General features: G+C 45.4%; 1 protein-coding gene across 6 annotated transcripts in view; it reads right to left on the bottom strand.

Annotated features, from left to right (window-relative positions):
• cv-c (RhoGTPase activating protein) overlaps positions 1 to 18823 on the bottom strand; it is a 557988-nt gene that overhangs the window by 277425 nt on the left and 261740 nt on the right. The window contains exon 1 of one of the 6 annotated variants that reach the window (XM_075882225.1): positions 15105 to 15245. The exons of 4 other annotated variants lie outside the window; for them this stretch is intronic. The gene's annotated coding sequence lies outside the window, so the exon portion shown is untranslated. Of the gene's footprint in view, positions 1 to 13896; positions 13919 to 15104; positions 15246 to 18823 lie in introns of those variants that run through there. One more of the 6 variants, XM_075882228.1, reaches the window with a different exon arrangement.

Raw genomic sequence — 18823 nt, 5'->3', positions numbered from 1 at the left:
TTGGGAGTGATTTTAAATATATTTTAACTACCCCTACCTTACAACAGCGATTTCGGTTTCGCTATATATCGAGCGGGCGACTTCGCAGTGGTGTGTCAACAACACAAGTACGACGTCACGGGAAGACTGCCACTCAACACATAGTAGCAACAGCTAGCTGTCAGTTAGCTGTCTCTCGCACGTCGATCACATGAAAAAACAACGAATGGTCGCCCAGAGACTCTGACAGATTTCTGCGGCTTAGGCTGCATGCATGTACACAAATTTCGCAAACCCAGAGAATTGTGTTCTCCATCGTGGTGGGGCGGGCTTGCAGATGCTGAGCGACGGAAACTTTGAAATCAAAATAAGAGATTTCATACGTTCAGTCTGGCACGGGTGTGTGGAGAACGTTGATGGTGCACACCGTGGAAATTAAGGTGTCCCTTTTGAGGTGCCTCGAAATCGTGTCTGTGCGATTTATACGGCCCCGCAGTCGGAACAGTGACACCGCAGCCCGGGTGAGCGGCGCTGTGCGAGACTGTGCCCGACACGCAATGACCGCACCAGCACAGTCGGCCACCGCATGGTGCAACGGCCAGCCCCGTACATAAACACGCATCTGCGAGTGGAGTGGAGGGATGGCCCTAGTTCGACGCCCATCAGAGGCGGCGGCCGACCTTGACTTCTCCGCCCGTCGGGCGCTTGCCGAGAAGTGTTCCGTCAAAGCGGAGAGATGCCAGCGGGACGCCGACGGGCGAGGACGATACGAAACGGAAGCAAATGCGGACAAAAATAAAACGGCCAGCCGCCATAGAGCACCCGGCCGTGTATTCTGCTCCACACTGGCGGGCCAGCAGCGAACGACTCTTGTTCCGAGGCACGACGGATGAGGCCCACGTGGTGTGACGTCTTAGTGAACCAAACTCGTAGAAGCTAGAGGTTCGTGGCATCACCCTCACAAAATAGCTTCAAACTAGGTCTGCCACTCTAAGACGATCAATACAACTTTCAATGTTTTGTTTGTTTGTTTCTCGTTTTTTTTTCGAAGCTTCCAGCTCTTAAAGTAAGCGTCACAGTTCGATTTGTGCTTAGCTTAGAAAAGAACTCCGACAGCACATTTCGAGGCGACGTACTCCAGTCAGTGGACGCATGGGCACACGTGACAACATCGACGCGTGCGTATTCATGCTGAGTGTGCGCTTAACCACCGTCGCTGGTACGTGGTGCCGTCACGCAACTACACACAAATCGTTCCCACATTTGCACGTTTTTTTTTTGGGGGGGGGGGGAGGGGGGGACACGCGAATGCGTATAACATTTTTACATGTGTTTATTCTGTGCCACACCAATCTGCTTCGTAACATAGGCTCATTTTAAAAGTGCGACATACCAAACTTCCCGATGCATGATTCGAACAAGGCAAATAGAAAACCGTATCCAAGAACCGACGTTTCGAAGCCGGCTGCTTCTTCAGGGGCGAGAAATCCAGAGGTGTGCGACACTTACATACGCTTGCTCGCCTTGCGTGAGAGCTTCGCCGCGACCCATCGCGAACCCTGGCAGAATAGAGAAAGGGAACTGTCCCCGTTGAGCGGTTGATGTTTCCCGCTGTCTGCTGAGTATGCCAGGATTCAAGGAGTCGGCGGCGGGTGTTGCTTTCTTTTTCCATATCATTGATTCCCACGCTTCGCGGAATACGCCAATTTTTTTTTATCGAAACATTCTTTGAGGCTAGTTAGGAAAAGCCTCGTAATTCATAGGGTACCTTGTCACAAAGACAAGACATCTGCGTTTGCTACAACGTTCTTTTGCACGTTCATATTATTCTCAATATTCTTTGTTTCGCGCTTCTATAGCAAGAAATAAATTGGCGTGCGTGAAGCGTGCAATCTTTACAGCTGCTTGCATCGCAATATAAAAAAAGGTCGAAAAGTGAGAAAGAATCTGACTTAAGTATAGCTTCGCTACGCCATGATTTGTACGATAGGAAACATCGATTTCAAAGCACGCGTTAGATACGCCTATACGTCTAATGCCTGCGTTTACAAACCAATGGCTTGTCCTTCCTTCTCTTGTGTTTGGCTTGCGCTTCTGTTAACTCTACATCCATTATAAAAGCACAACAAAACTTGTGAAAAATAACTGTACTATGTTTCAGCACTACCAAAGTTAAGGGGTGTGATCCCGTAGCTATGGTAGTGCCACATACAATTGCCTTAAAATTGATAGGGTTGGCAAGAATTGGCGTTTCATTGGTGCGTTTTACGCCACATCAATACATGATATGTTTATACTTCTTCGTATTCATTCCTTGCGCATTTAGTTATTCGTGTCGGTTAGCGCTGATAACTGCGTTCACAAATCAACATGGCAGCACCGATGCAGAAGAGACCGCACGCTTCGATCCGCACTTGCTTTTGCTACACGCCAACTGCGCTGACAGCAGTAAACAAATGGTGAAATCAAACATGGATTTGTTTCACCTCACTCTGGGACCAAAGCTTTAGATAAGTTTCGTCGATAATAGCGAGATATGCTGCAGCCGCACCTTCTAAGCTTATAACACGCCGAGGCAGTGTTTGGACTGCGTCGTCAGACCAAGAACACTGCATCTACAAAAATCGGACATGCAACCACCGTGCGCGTCGGATCTTCCTTTGGTGAAAACGAAAAAGAGAGAAAAGGAGCACTGCAGCGGCAGACGCGAAGGATCCCGTCGACGGAAAAACACACATACGAGAGACGAACAGCGTCGGAGAGAAAGAGCCACAAAGTGAGGTAATCGGCCAGCATGAGATTCTAGCGATATTCAGCAGAGCGACAAATTTACGCTTCTTCAAGTTACCGGTGTAGTTGCTCGTTAATTAGCTTTACTGCATTTTAAGTTATTAAACTAGCCATATTGACTAAAATTCGAAGAGCAGATGACACGGCGCGAATCAATACATGTGGAGGGGCTAAGCGCCCTCCATATATGGCTGAGGGGCCTGTAGCCTCCACAATGCTGAAGGAAACTTCTCAAACAGAGTATAAAAGACTTATCTGTCAAAATTTACTTACTTCGTTTATCAAACGCAATAGCGGCACAAACCAAATAAGGAAAGCGCGAGATAACGATATAAGGTTGGTTGACGAATACGGGCCTTAGCCAGTGTCGCAGATGGCAGCCGGCAGCGTCACCATTAATACGTATAATTTCTGAAGTATCATATCTTCTCTTCGATACAACACCAAAATTGCAAAAACTGTGGTTCTGCAAAACCCACAGTCCTGGCGTAGCTGTGATTGCGTATTCTGCGAAAATACGGTAGAAACATCAGCCGTTTTCGCCGGTAGGTTTCGATACAGCAACAGCGAGCTTCGCTTTCGACACGCTATACCTTAACTGTAGACAAGAACAATCCGACACAATAAAAACGCGTGCGAAAGCAAACAGGCCGCCGCCGAGCTGCACACAAAGTGGTCCGCAGAAAGTTGATTGATCATTCACGGGAGCGCCGTATACGCATTGGGAATGTCCTCAATGGTGCCAGCAGGTTCCCGTAAGGAGGTAACGAGGAAGCTCCGCAATATTGGGCTTGCCTGAATTTTATACTCGCAGTGATGTAGATAAATGTGTCGTCGTTTGCTCTGAAGGCAATTTACATCGCCTCGAAAGGCAAATGATGTTGTTCCTGCTTTTGTACTGTGTTACTTCGCCGTGCTGCATGATCAGCAGAGTGCCCCGCTGGTTCGCGTCGTTATTACGAATCAGAAGTACGAGCCGCTATACTTGTTGCCCCGCAGAATGAGCTATCGCACCAATGCAGAATAATGCCCGCCATCCTGCGGCGTCGACATATATTTGGAGATATCTGAAGACACAACAGTAATAACAAATCACGGCGTACCACGCTTCCCGACTGAGCGTTCCTAATCGAAGCTTTCATCGGCAACTGCGCAAGATTGTTGTTTCGCCAGTGAGCACAGGGCGGAGTAGATTATGTGGTTTACCCAGCGTCACAGAGACCCGTGCGCGAAGAACAATAACAGTGAAATTCACCATAAGAGTAATCGTATCCTGTTTCCCAGCAGTATATACCGCATCGTCGACAACCTTTCTGTCCCGTGTAGCTTGCACTGATAGCTTTCGAATCAAAGTGCCCTTCAAATTCAAAAATAATTGCTATTCGTTTAGAAGGTGTCAATGAGGGAACCAGATGTTTTACATAAAAAAAATCGGCGGGTTGCGCGATATAAGCACTACGAAGGGGAGGTGTACGTCAGACCGCAAAAAAAAAAAAAACGGTGTTGACCTCAATCAATAGCCGGTCCATTTAATGTGAGCAGCAGAACTTCGGCGAACAGCCGACAGCATAAACTACAATTCGCGACGCTTTGCCCTACAATCTAAAACACAGCAATTTATGTCCCTCTCTCTTGGCTCCCTTTTAACATTATGCGACTTAAAAGTACTCGGTCTCCTCACCGAGACAAGGAACGCTGAGCCAACATCGCGAAAGCGCCGAGGTGAAACAGTGCACAAGGGCCTCGATGTCCACAACAGCCAGTCGGAGGCGTTGTTGTTGTTAGTGGTTCATGAGGAAAAGGAAGAAGGCACCTAATTTCTGTCTGCCTACAGGCGACACGGCGCAGTGCCTGAGTCGGAGGCGTGAGAAGAGTATGGCGCACCTCGCAGCGGCGCAGTTCCCTTTCTCTCCGCCCCTCCTTTTCCCTTTTTCGCGCACTGGAAAGGACTCCCGTGGCGGTGCGCGAAGGAAAATGGCCCAACTCGCGCAGCTCCCAAATGCGTCGCCCGGGGCGCACAGGTGGTCAGAAGCGGGCCTTCTCTCTCGTCCCCGAAATCGTGCCGCGGGCGGGCAATAAGGAAGCTCCAAAATTGGATCGCCCTTTTACTATCGTTCTTCTTTCGGTCCACCAACGGGCCACCTTGGCTGCAGCCTAAACGGGCGACGTTCGAAGAAGACGAGCGCACTGGCGATCGCCGCTACTCTATAGAGTAGCCGTATATATACCGTTGCTCTACACTACGCCACCTCTAACAACGCAACTCAACGGCAATCTTCCGAGCTCTACTTAAGAGGCACTGCCGAGAAAGCGAGAAGTCGACAGAGATAATCAGACGTGAGGCAACGATTAAATGCTAACTCGCTTTAATCGAGCGACGAAAGCGCACGAGCGAACAGCAGAAACTGGCCGAGCGCATGCGCCATCGAGACTGCATCTCTTGTGAAGTCTTCCTTCTACACGAGTGCTTTCTCGTCGATGTAAAAGTACGGACCACGAAAAGGTTCGTGCGTACACCACACAACCACGTTTGTCACGGTTTCCGAGAACTGAATTTCGCGTTCTCACCTCAGTTTCGTATGTTCAGGCCGAAGCCGACTGCTTCAAGTCAACAGTGTGTACGCTCCTTTTAAAATGGGCGTATACGTCCATTGGCTACCTTAGCATCGACGCGAATAAATCCCAAGGCGTCCTTCTTTTAATATCAAAAGGAGACATGCAAAGCCCGTTTCCACAAGCCATTTTGTATGTCTCAAGCAGGCATGCCTTAAGTTCGTTACTGCCGGGGCCAATGCCTGTTTTATATAAAGCAGACATCATCTGGACTTTTTAACACGGTGACAAAAGAAAGAAGACCAACTCAATTGTCTCCACCATACAGAGATACGCTGAACACAGCACTATGAGTAAATATGAACATAAAAGAAAAAATATTCATACCGATATTTTATATAAACCACTTTGATGCAATTTACGACTAGGGTGCGTTACAGATTTTACGAGCGTTACCGGGCTATTTCAGACGTCAATAGATTCTATATATTGTCCTATACGAGCTATCCTAAGGAATAGCAGTCAGGATAACAATGCCAGTATATACAGTGGATGAAGTGCACTTATCGAAACCTTACAAGCGCAACAGATGCGGGAAAAAAAAGAAGAAGCCTCGCACAAGGCGATTTGTGTGAACCGGACATCCGACAGTGGCATATTGGCTGCTTTCCGGCTTCACAGATAGAAGTTAAAGCAACTTTGTCCTATAGGATGCCAAGCCTGAAAAAGGTGCGGAGCCTTCTTTTTTTCAATTCGGTTTTATCTTTATTTCCTCGTTTCTTTTTTGTACTCATTTCCAGATTTTCTGGGTTTTTTTCTCTTTACTTTTATAGCTATTTATAATTTTATTGTTCTTTCCGTTTCTATTGCTCACTTGCTTCCTCTTTCAATAGTTACGTACACTTGGTTCCTGTCGTCGTGTTTCTCAGGCCATAGTAGTGATGTCCGCCGATTATATCCCCACCAAGGCGCTCGAAGAACAAGAAAAAAAAACCTCTCCTTGGCACGACCACGCGCTCAGTATACGCTACAGTTAGATACGAATATGCTGTGTGGGGTTTTGCCTGCGTTACGCCAAGCAAGGACGACATCATATGACCGCCTGGCCCCCTAAGTGCCAGAAAACTATATTATCAAGAGGCACACCAGATTCGGGAACTCCGGCTAAATTTTAACAATCTGGAGTTGTCACAGTAACGAAAACCAGATGAAGATAAATTAGTGCGCGAATAACGAGCTAAGGGAAATCACAGCTTAACGGCAACGCAAGTCCAGAAGTACCTCGTTACGAGGCTGTTTATTCCAAGGATTGAGCTTCCTTAGAGTACAGTAATGAAGCGTCGCCAACAATGCTATCGCCAAATAGAGCAGGCGAAGCACAAAACGCATCGGCCGAGCACGTAAACCCCCGAGATGGTGCATCTCGGAAGAAGTACAACTTTGTTTGCACCTCCCGCTTGAAACATATATATATCTTTTCACTTACAACTAAGCTATGCTGCAAATCCGGCCTTAAACCACGTATCTCCGCCGTTCTCGTGTCGCTTATTTTCTCATTATTGTATCGGGATTTGCGCCTGGACGAGCGCAGTGGACAGCTTCTCCGTCATGATTAACACGAATACCGGCTCTTGAGCCGCTCTTTGGTAAGAAGATTAGCGGCTCATGGGGGAAGATCACGCTCCACATTTCCAAGCGGATCGCACCTCCTCGATAAGGGCGGCCGGTCCCCGAAACTGACCGAGTGGCCCTTCGCATCACTGCCCCGGCTCTCAAAGAACACCTCTGGTGTCCGCACGAACGCATCTACGGCATCACACACAGTCGGTACAGAGATCGCTAACTTTCCATAAGACCAACGATAGCGAGTGGTACTGATAGAGTCTCGTTAATACGTGTCCGCGCACTACGAAGTACGTTATGATAGTCACAGCTGCTTTGCCTTGTTTCCGCTTCTCTTCTTTGGAAAAACGAATTTAAGTTTCATTACCACAATCAAGCCACGATTATGACTTCTAATTAATGGAATTTAGATGTCATTAAAGATTGATCAATGTTTCGCGCACCGTTTTTCGCACGTTATGACAAGGGTGAACAGGAGCTGATCGAAACTCTTGAATAAACTTTGCTTGATTACTACGCAACTAGCCGTAAAAAAAGAAACAAGCATCGAGCTGAAAACCAAAAAAATAGCATAGCCAAAGAGAATCAGCCTGAACCACAGTGCACTTTTTGACCTCAAGTGAATTGAGAACAGCAAACATGATCGACTGTCACCTTGCAAGCCTGCGCCGTAGTTCGTTCGACAATGAAAATAGCAAAATCAGCACGAAAGACACGGACAAAATGGAAGATTCACGACAAGTACACAAGTGTCAAAGCCTGTATCACGCTTTTTTTTTTTTTCATGCCCTCTACCATGGTGCTCTCTCTATGCTAAACCTCGCTCTGTATAGGCGGAAACTATTTTTTATCGTCGGTTTCATTTTCTCTTTGTGCTAAGTCAGGTTTTCGTCTGTCCTCCCTGCCTCATCTATTCCTGTTTTCAACTCATATCAAGGAAGCGAACATTTGGATGGCCCTCAATTGCTGCAGTCTCCTTCCACCCTATTTCCCTATATTAAGTGCGGAGCACCGCAGGAAGCCGGGCTGGCGTGTGCTGTCGTCGTAGTTGGGTTAATGGTCCATGTGTAGCGTATTATTAAGCGCTCCCTCCCATCAAGAAGCCTTCTCCCTGAACTTTGATGGTGATAACTTACCATCGCGAGCACAAAAAAAAACAAAAACAAAACTAGTGCGCTTAGCGTAACGCAGGCACAGCCACGTGTAAACTAGAAAGAAAAAAAATGAGGCAGCAAGCGCGAAACGAAAAAGCAAAAATGAAATGAAAAGAAAAATATAAAGAGCAAGAATGACAAAGAAATGGGTAGTAATAAAAAGGGAGAAAAAACACAAAGCCTGAAGAAGGGGAAAAAGAACAGAAGGCAGGAGGAAAAAGAGAGAAACAAAGAACTCGTATACAACCAACTATTGGCCGATCACCCTCCGTGGGTATAAGCCATGTGAAGCAGCAGCAGCAGCAGCAGCAGCAGCAGCAGCAGCAGCAGCAGCAGCAGCAGCAGCAGCAGCAGCAGCAGCAGCAGCAGCAGCAACAACAACAACAACAACAACAACAACAACAACAACAACAACAACAACAACAACAACAACAACAACAACAACAAGGCTGCCCAGCTCCACGTTTCCTTCAGGCTTGCCAAACTTATGAAGCTGCCTGAATTTTATCTATTGCATGTGTGCGTTCACCGTATAGAGTAGCAATCTTACTGGACAAGGCGAAGTCTTGCTTTTCTTCTTGGAGCACTTGTAAGTGTAAAATTATTGTCATCGGTTCAAGGTATTTCTTTTTTCAATTCTTATTCTGCTCTATACCACCTTCTTGAAAACAGCGCTTTAATATATTCCTGAATATACGCACCAATCACTTTGCACGTATAACGGAGAACCGGTAGCGCATTGAAGCATGACCTGTGAAATCTCCGAGCAAGGAACCAGCAAAATTAAGCATGTCATTGCACCTTACGCGAAAATATGGTCGCCAAGCAAGATTGACGTCGCTTAACAAAAGTGGCTCATCGCTTTTGGTGTATACGTCGCAATAAACTAATCAAGTTCCGGTCGATGATAATAAAAAATTGCTTTTTTATGTTTTTCCCCTCATTTTCCCCTTACACGACTCTCGGAGCACTGAAGGCTCAATGTTCAACGTGTCGCAGTATTGTAACACCGAGATTTATATATAAATATTCAAATTCGTGGCGAGAAACATCACATATATAGGCCGTAATTTTTTTTTCAGTAACTGGAAGAAGGATAACATGTAATTACTCTTTAGTTGCTACAGCAAATAGGTCTTCAATAAGCAACATTTTTTATACGAGTTCGATTTCGACAGCCAGCAACAAAAAAAACACCTAAGAAGTTACCATATTCTAATATATATATATATATATATATATATATATATATATATATATATATATATATATATATATATATATATATATATATATATATATATATATATATATATATATATATATATATATGAGATCTAACAGACAGTAATGCCAAGGAATGTACAGGGGAAGTTATTAGAACCAATGGAATGTAAATAAGAAGAAAGAAGAAAGAAAAGTGGATGAAAAAATAACCAGCCGTGAGCAGGAATCGAACCTACGACCTTCGAATAACGCGTTCGATGCTCTCGAACGCGTTATGCTCTCGAACGCGAGCATCGAACGCGTTATTCGAAGGTCGTAGGTTCGATTCCTGCTCACGGCTGGTTATTTTTTAGTCCACTTTTCTTTCTTCTTTCTTCTTATTTACATTCCATTGGTTCTAATAACTTCCCCTGTACATTTGGCATTACTGTCTGTTATATCTCATTATTATTGTGTTAAAACACGGAAAAACGAGCCCTTAGGTATACACTTCTTTCCCTTATATATATATATAAGAGAAGGAAGTGTATACCTAAGGGCTCGTTCTTCCGTGTTTTAACACAATATTAATGAGATCCAACAGACAGTAATGCCAAGGAATGTACAGGGGAAGTTATTAACATTAATGGAATGTAAATAAGAAGAAAGAAAAGTGGATGAAAAAATTACCAACTGTAAGCAGGAATCGAACCTACGACCTTCGAATTACGCGTTCGATGCTCTAACCACTAAGCTATTACAGCGGCACTCCCTCCATCCACTTTTTTGGGTTTATCTGTGAATTTAGAAGTAGGAGCGACAGTCAGCGCCATCTATAAGCCAAACAACGAGTGTGAAAACACTCTTATGCGCATGTTTGGCGTCACGTAGCACGTGAACTTATTATGAGCGGGCAGCTGATTAATTGTCCCTCTTATACAGACTTGGTGTGTTTAGGTTGTATAAGAGGGACAATTAATCAGCTGCCCGCTCATAATAAGTTCACGTGCTACGTGACGCCAAACATGCGCATAAGAGTGTTTTCACACTCGTTGTTTGGCTTATAGATGGCGCTGACTGTCGCTCCTACTTCTAAATTCACAGATAAACCCAAAAAAGTGGATGGAGGGAGTGCCGCTGTAATAGCTCAGTGGTTAGAGCATCGAACGCGTAATTCGAAGGTCGTAGGTTCGATTCCTGCTTACAGTTGGTAATTTTTTCATCCACTTTTCTTTCTTCTTATTTACATTCCATTAATGTTAATAACTTCCCCTGTACATTCCTTGGCATTACTGTCTGTTATATCTCATTATATATATATATATATCGAAGCTTTCGCGTTGTCGCACTACCTTCCTCCCGAGCGTTCAAGTATTTTTGTTGTTGCACCACGAGACCCCATAAAAGCTCAAAATCTAGAGTATAATTCAAGCGCGAAAATGCGCATGGCAAACAAGGAAACATCAGTGAGCAGCGGCGACACTAACAAACGCTATCGAATAAATAGGCAGACGCAGAGGGAGACTAAAACAATCTCAAGAGAGGTGCGTCGGCGGCTCGGGGAAACTCCACTCATCCGATAAGATATATCCTATACGACGTCGCTAACGGTCAAAAAGCGTAGCCCCGATCTCACAAAAGCATTTCAGCGATAAAAGACCGTCGCCGTTCGCGCAGGTTGCACAAATAACGTTTAAGCTACTTACTTCCCTAAGTCGACGAGCTAATAAATGCAACATAAACTACGCCATATGCTACACACAAATGAAAACGCCGCACATGGTAATGCAGCGTCGAGCATTCCTTTCTGTATCACTCGAAACTTATCGTAAACGATAAATATATATAGTCAACTTACACGAATACCCTCTGTCTCGCGTAACTGCCTTCTTGGGCTTATCAAGTGTCCGTTTATTCCTCAATATTTTGGCGCTAAGGCCTTCCTAAACACTACGTCGTCATTTATCCTTAGACAGGGCGCTGGGCAGGAATGCGAAAACGCTATAGCACTGAGCTTTTGCGTTCACGTTGAAAAACCGCAAGCAGTCAAAAACAATCTGGTGTCCCGCATATACCACGTGCTTCGGGGTCGGACTGTGGCACGTAATCAGACCACGGCAAGGAATATTTTGGCATGAGCTATTTCAATTACGTCGCCTTGGTTTTCTTTTTAAAACTAAATTGTCGCTCTATCTTCGAAAACTCCTGTGCATGATGTGAAGCTCATCGCAAAGACAGTTGATTATATCTATGGTAAGAGACACTTTTCAGACACAGTACAGCTTGTCAATCATGAGCAACAATCACATGTCCTGCAGGCCTACATTAGAGCGTTCGCGAATTCAAGCAATAAAAACGTGTCTTGGGATGGCACGTTGTGTTAACAAAGGGTGTTATAACTCCTACAAACACTCAAGTTATTATGAACACTTAAGAGTGTATCTCCGACAACCGACCCGCCATACCGATCCTTCCGAATCGATCGAGCATCCGGACAACACTTCGGCATGATCAATTTCGCACCATGAAAACATCAATCCCCGAGGCTTCGTTCCGGCAAAAGCTGCAGACGTACCAGCACGGGCGTTGTCGGAATTCCATTCTCGGTGTCGGTATAATTCACGCACATTTCACCAATACGTCACTTCCATGGCAAAAGTGACGCCAGTTAAGTCTCCGTGGACCCCGGCATAAAACACTTTCGTGTTAAAATCACACTCACCTTCATGCGGACTTGAAATAATTACGTTTGCTCATGCGTCTACAGAATGTATTCCACTTCCGCGCAACCCTTAATAAGTGTGCGCACGCCTGAACTACATTGTCCGCTGCCCACGTATGATGCCCTCCACGTGCCAACTGCATACGAAATATTATCGCGTTCAATGTCCGCAACAGAGAAGCGTAACCGGCAGGCACGAACCTCCACGCTTCTAACTCGTATCTAGCAACGACGTTGTTTTAGGGGCGAGACAACTTAGGGTGTATAGGCTCATCTGTTGTCCGGCACAGCACATGCATGCTGAATATCCGATGACGTCCTTTTCTTTCCCGAAACGTGGAAGGCAAGGACAGCACAGATCAATGATTTTTTTTTTCTGCGTCATCTGCACAGAAGACGAGATTTGCCATGTGGCCTTGTTGGTGATGTATTTGAAAAGACTTGATGTAGCGCCATGGGACGCAAGTTCATTTTCAAAAATCGGACCACATGTGCTACTATCGCCAGGCAGACAGTTGAACGTCGCTAAAAACATGCGCGAAAGAAACCACTCACACTTACGACGACGATGAATCAGCCCTTGCGCGAAAGACCTTAAGTGACAAGATGGCTTGCTAACACACAGATCATTTAGTGCATCGATAAGTTCCACTTCTACAGTCAGACGTGTGATCTCTTCTTTATGTCGACCTACAGTGACTGTTCTATGAAACGAAGTACCACACGCATGAACGTGGAGTGCAAGAAACCCTTAAGGTGCCACTTTATTTTACTTGTAATTATGCTCTTTCAATTCGTCATTCATGCACCTGCCGGTTTAACCGACATACTTATGTCAGCTTGACAGGGGAACGCCATAAATCTCGGAACTCTTGCACTCGACAAATTCCTTCTCGTGTTTTTTGTACTAGAAACGTTTTCAGCTCGAGCTGGGTTTGTAATGGCACACAGTTTCCCGAGATTATCGGTAACGGAAAAGACTGCCCCAATATTATCGCGAAGTGTCACCTTCTTGAGGTTATCCGATAGCCAGTGCACTTATGGGATCACAGAGGTGCGCCTTGTTTCTGCCGTTACCTGGTCGAGAGCCTGGCTTTGACTTTCTCGAATTCTTTACAACTGCTAACAAAATTACATACAGATATGCGCACAATCTTCAATCTTTTTGCAGAAAATTTCCCAGCAGTTCCCTGCACTCGAGGGCTTACAAGTTAAGGACGCCGCTCACAGCCCCTCTGAATCAAACTGTAATGTTATCCACTATGACAGCATAAAAAGGCTGGTAAATGTGATGACCACTTCCAAATATTTGTGGCAAAGAAGGGCGGACAGCGCGCCCCTGCGGCGCCAATGACTCCATAACAGGGCTTATCTGCCTTACCAGCAGCAAAGAACCTTGTGCAGCTTATGCATTCGCCTCAGACTACTCGAGGAGAAATCGATCTTTTTCTTCGCTATGTATTGACCCGCCTTCATCCTAGAAGCTTTCTGCTCTTATCGCGATGTTGTACCGTCTAATGAAACAACTTGTTTCATTTAGGGACCTTAGCACTGTCTGCTTGATCGCGCCATATACGAATAAGCGACGATGACTTGTATATTATGACGTCATCCCGTGACGTTATGTGACACCACAAATTTTGTCGATTTGTGAAGTCACGATGACGTTACCTGGTGACGACACCAGGTGATTTTTTTTTTTTTTTGCTTCACTGGTGCTGACGCCAACGCTGCCGACACCGACGTTGAATCTTCGCATCTGTGAGCATCTGCGACTTTCGCCTTAAATACAACGCGAGTATCAGCGTTTCCTCGCACCACTCGCCGAGGTACCAGATAAGAAAGATCATGCAAGAAAGACTTCTCCACCATGTCGCCGAGATTATACGAATTCGTAACACAGCCGGCACCTTGAGATGTGAACGTAGTCGACGTGCACAGCTCAGTTTGCACGCGTGTGTTAGTGCGCGAAAGTCACACGGTGGCGCAGCACAGCTACTTCTCGAAGGCAATCGTGCATTGGCTACAAGGAGACACAGCTACGAGCACAGCGCAAGCAACGCCAAAATGTGAGTCCCACACAAAAGCAGCGTAATACAATGGCATCGCACAAAAATAATGCATCTATATATACGAGCCGGTGCGTATGGATTCACGAACAAAGCCAGGTAGCGTGAAGAGAAGGCAATTTAGTGTTTGACAAAGGAAAAAGAAGGAGACGAACACGAAAAACAAAAAAACAGCAATGCTGGAAGAGAGTCCGCCAATCGTACTCCATCATTTACAAAGTCACGTTGAAACGCAAATTTAAGTGCCGATTCATAAACAGCACGCGAGACGAGAGCTAACTTAGGCATTGCCTTGATCTTCAAAGTCTACACCTAATACTACACACACACACACGCACAAAGACTACTGTTTGCTGGTGAGCGCTAGCGACAGCGTGAGTAACATAACTTGAGCGAAACGATACCATGCATTTCTAACATGCACATATCAAGAATACTTCAAATCTGCACGCGCATATCGTCCGAACATATGTCTTCCTGAGATGGATTTGCATTGTCTCTCTTAAGCTCACTCTACATGACAGGTAAACTACTCCAGTTACCGCGATGTATACAAATATCGGCTGCAGGTGCGCTGTTTCCGCGCACTGCGGTAACAGAGATCGTAAAGCGATGGAAGTGTGCAATAACTTCGATTAGAAAGGCCCTTTCTGTACTGCACACTATACAGTGCGACGGTATGCTAAAAGAGAAAAATTGGCATCGATACCAAGAATCTGGAGTTATTAGGGAAAAAAAGAGATCATTATTCACCTTCAGATAACTTAATTGAAGCATCTTGCTTGGTGTGGCTCGTCACACGTTGTTTCTTTATTCCTTTATTTTTTTGTGATTACTTACCCGAAAACAAAATGCCTTCCGTAACTGTACAAGCATGCATCGTGATCAGTGAATCAGCACACATGCCACGCATCCGAAATACACAAGGAATCCCGAAACACCCCGGAGACGGTTAGAGGCGAGCCGCCATGGAAAATGGTGCGTTTGAGCATCCGGTTTCATGCTTACTGCTACGCTGACGGAAGCCGGGTAGTGCTGCAGCTGCACGAATACATCTGAATAGGCCGCAATGCAGTCGCCCCTTCGCCGACGTCCTGACTCACTCGAATGCCAGCCGCGTTCGGCCGTCGCGGATTGTAAACGCATGCACCTGGCGAGCGGCGGCGAGCGAGGTGACTCAGGTGTCGCTGCGCGAGAACAGTGGCCGCTGGAGTTGACGGGCGCAGGCAAACATGTACACGCGAGACGAGAATGAAACACCAAGAATATGAGAGAGTTATATAATAAAAAAATGAAATTGGAATCATAAATCGCCTCCTGCCTAGTTCACGCCGCTGACTAAGTCACTAAACAACTTTAAGCGCTGAAACCAAAATTAGGGTTATGATGCTAATAAACAGTGATCTACAGTTAAACCAGTACGAACCCGCCAACCGAAACGATTCTCCAAGTTTTTGATCGAACACTGTGATGCAAATGAACGGAGGGAGTAGTGAAGAGCGTGCAATAATAGTGCCACGAGACAGTGTGACGCTGCTCCTCGTTCAGATATCACGCAGACGAGTTTCTTTCAAATCGTGCCCCGTAGGAGAAACGCCACCCGGCCAAGTCGCACAATTATCGCCTTCACGTGTCGCAATGTGTATTATGCTTCATGTGGCGAGCATACAGACCACTTCGATCGCGCACCACCGGGAAACTTGAGAGCAGCCACAGTTAGGCAACATTCACGTAGCTGCACCAAACAGAGGAGCTTTAAGGGGGTCCACGAAACCATTCGGTGTATGCATCTTCGCCGTAAGAGCACAGTGCATTCAATATAAACGCGGGCAAATAGAAATACAGGCTGACAAAGCTTTTGTTAATCGGCAGCCACTTCTATATCAAGGCAGAAATCACCGCGACGGACGTCCTGACGGGACTCGCTGCGAACAGCCTCAAAAGCACATTCCGAACAGCCAACCCCGAACGAGAGACCAGTCAAACTGCCACAGAAGCGCGACAGACGCGACCATCTTAGTGGTGTGCCGATGAAGGAGAGCGGTAACACCAAAGCGCGCGCACGAAAGCGTACAATCAAATCAAATCAAATCAAATCAAACTTTATTTTCATCTCCGCAAGGAGAAAGGGGGTTGCGGGAAAAAGCTGCCTTGCAGCTTTACTAAGCCCGGCCCCCTTGTGTTACAGTTCGACAGTGTGCAGCACTGAATGTACATGGCATGCTAACAATAATCCAAGGCACTTTGCATAAGTATAGATACAATAGCGTAGGGGTGCATAAAGTAAATGGATTTTTTTTTCATAAATGTAACTACGCTACGCCACGACATCAATAAGACACGCACGAAATAATTTAGAAAAAAAAATAGGGCAATGAACAATCACAACCAAATAAGAAAAAGAAAACGTAATGGCAAGAACAAACTCAAAATAAACAGGTAAACGCATATGTACATTTGGTATATGCTCACATATTGATGTTCTGCTGGAATTACACGGCGGGGTCAAGCGAAATGAAATGGGTGAATAAGGAGCGAGAAGACATGTTGTCCAGGTTTATTCCATGTGTATTTAAAGTGTTTAAAAGTTCAGCAATACGATAGGATACCGATTACTGCCCATAGTTAGTGCGACAAATTGTGCTGACCAAAGATCCGCATGTTTTGTGCTATATGAAATTTCGCGACGATGAAGGTTAAAGAAATTTACATACCTGACATTTCCCTTTCTAAATGCATTTCAGTATATACAAGCTAGACGAAATGAGTAAATGAACTTAACTGGCATGATTTTGTATTCGTAAAAATATTTGAACGTGTGCTCTTTGGAAGCAAGATTTCCTACAGCCTGAGTGGCTCGTTTTTGACATAGTTTAGGCTTAATAATAATTTGCCTTGATGTTGTACCCCAAACTAGGTGGCAGTATAGTTTATTGAAGACAGAAATAGAGAGTTATAGACAGTGCGTTTCACAATGGTGGGCAAAACATGTCAGCGCCTATGTAATAACCCGTTATTTTGTTTAGCTTCGCGCAAAAAAAAAGTCGACCTGTTTGTTCCAAAGCAAATTTTCGGAAAATATGACTCTAAGTGTTTTTACCTCGTTTAAAATTTTAATTTCTTCATTGTTTAAAAAACAGCCTTCTTGTAAATTTAGGGCCTTATGCTTTGGGCGACACATGATCGCGTGCGTCTTTTTTTTTAGCATTAATTCCTAAATAGTTTCTATAACGCAAATTTTTGATGCCCTGGAGTATCGTGTTCGCACAATTTGTGGGAGTGTCCGAATTTGTGTCCCTAAAGAAAGGCGCAGTGTCATCTGCATAAGCCATCCATTTAACATTTTTAGCGTTCTAAAAAAGTAATGCATCTTCCCTGACGGCGTTCCTCGGTGTTTGTTTGAAAAAAGGGGAAAAACAATACGATCCACAAGACGGAAGACAAGAGAAGTCGCACAGCTAGGCGACTGCGCGAGGCCAGATTAGCCGGCCAGCATAAATCTTGCGAAAGTCACTCCCGTCTCGGACAGATTCGTCGTGGGAACGCGCGAAGTTTCGGGCGTGTGTCGCAATCGGTGCGGCCAGTTGCGGTCGGTCGGGCGAACTGACTCGAGCGTTGCCCCCGCGACACTTTCAACCGAGGGGAGCGACCGATCTGACGCCCCCCTCGATCGTAAATTCGGAGCTGGCCAGATGTTACAAGCGCCACGCTGACATCAGTTTAGAAACCTCGAGAAATAGATAACAACAAAATCGGCGGTGGCCATTGCACGAGAGTATACCGAGCGCGGCACGCATCTATAGGCCGAGCGGGTCAACCGGAAAAATCGTTCGGCTTGAGATGAAGTGTGCGTGGCGATGGAGGAGAAAAAGAAAATTAGGAGGGAGAGCGCCTATAGCGTCGCAAACCTCTTCTGAAGCCGCCACGTCTTATTCGCATGTGTGTTCGTAAATAAAATGTATTATTATTATTATTATTATTATTATTATTATTATTATTATTATTATTATTATTATTATTATTATTATTCCCATCATGGTCCTGCCAAATTCTTGGTGCGCTCATGAGAAAAACAAATATGACAAGCCTGCGCACTTAGTGTCCATAAGCTAACCTCTTCCAACGACTACCCCTCCCCTCTTTCTTTATGCTCTATAGTCGCAATTGCCACTATGCCACAACTTCATTTCGTTTAGGCTTATAGCTTAACAAAATTATAGCTGGGCTTCAAAATTGTCCCATAACGCTCCCTCTTTTTTATTTTTTCTCCCTTAGCATGTGCCCAAGAACGCTATTTTGTTCGGAACAGTCAACCCACAAGCCCTCAGGCGGCTTTGTGTCAGATACTGGGCCTGCCGACCACATGTGGACAAAAAGTGATCTCTCTCTCGTGAATCAGACGGTACGAATAAATAACGATATCTCGCCGCTAGATGTAGTTGGCGGACGCCGAATTCAGCGTCGTACCGAAACCAAGCAGCAGCACCAAAAGGCTCATCCCGTTCAAATGTTCATGCGAAATTCAGTATTCGTCATCACTCCCGAACAAAGTCCCCCAAGAAAACGACTCGATTGTAAGCTTTTGTAGCTCATTAAGGTTTCACGTCAATGCCGGGTGTACGGAACTGCGGCCTCTCCTCGCAGCCGTCTGCTCCCCGAGCTCCGCTGAAGCCATAAATCTCAGTCTTTAATTTGGACCCGAGGCGCGCGTGGAAACGTTCGCAAAC

This window comes from Rhipicephalus microplus, chromosome 2, assembly GCF_043290135.1.
Source record: "Rhipicephalus microplus isolate Deutch F79 chromosome 2, USDA_Rmic, whole genome shotgun sequence".
Lineage (NCBI taxonomy): Eukaryota > Metazoa > Arthropoda > Arachnida > Ixodida > Ixodidae > Rhipicephalus > Rhipicephalus microplus.
The sequence above is the reverse complement of the archived record's forward strand: the minus strand, read 5'-3'. Positions and strand labels throughout refer to the sequence as shown.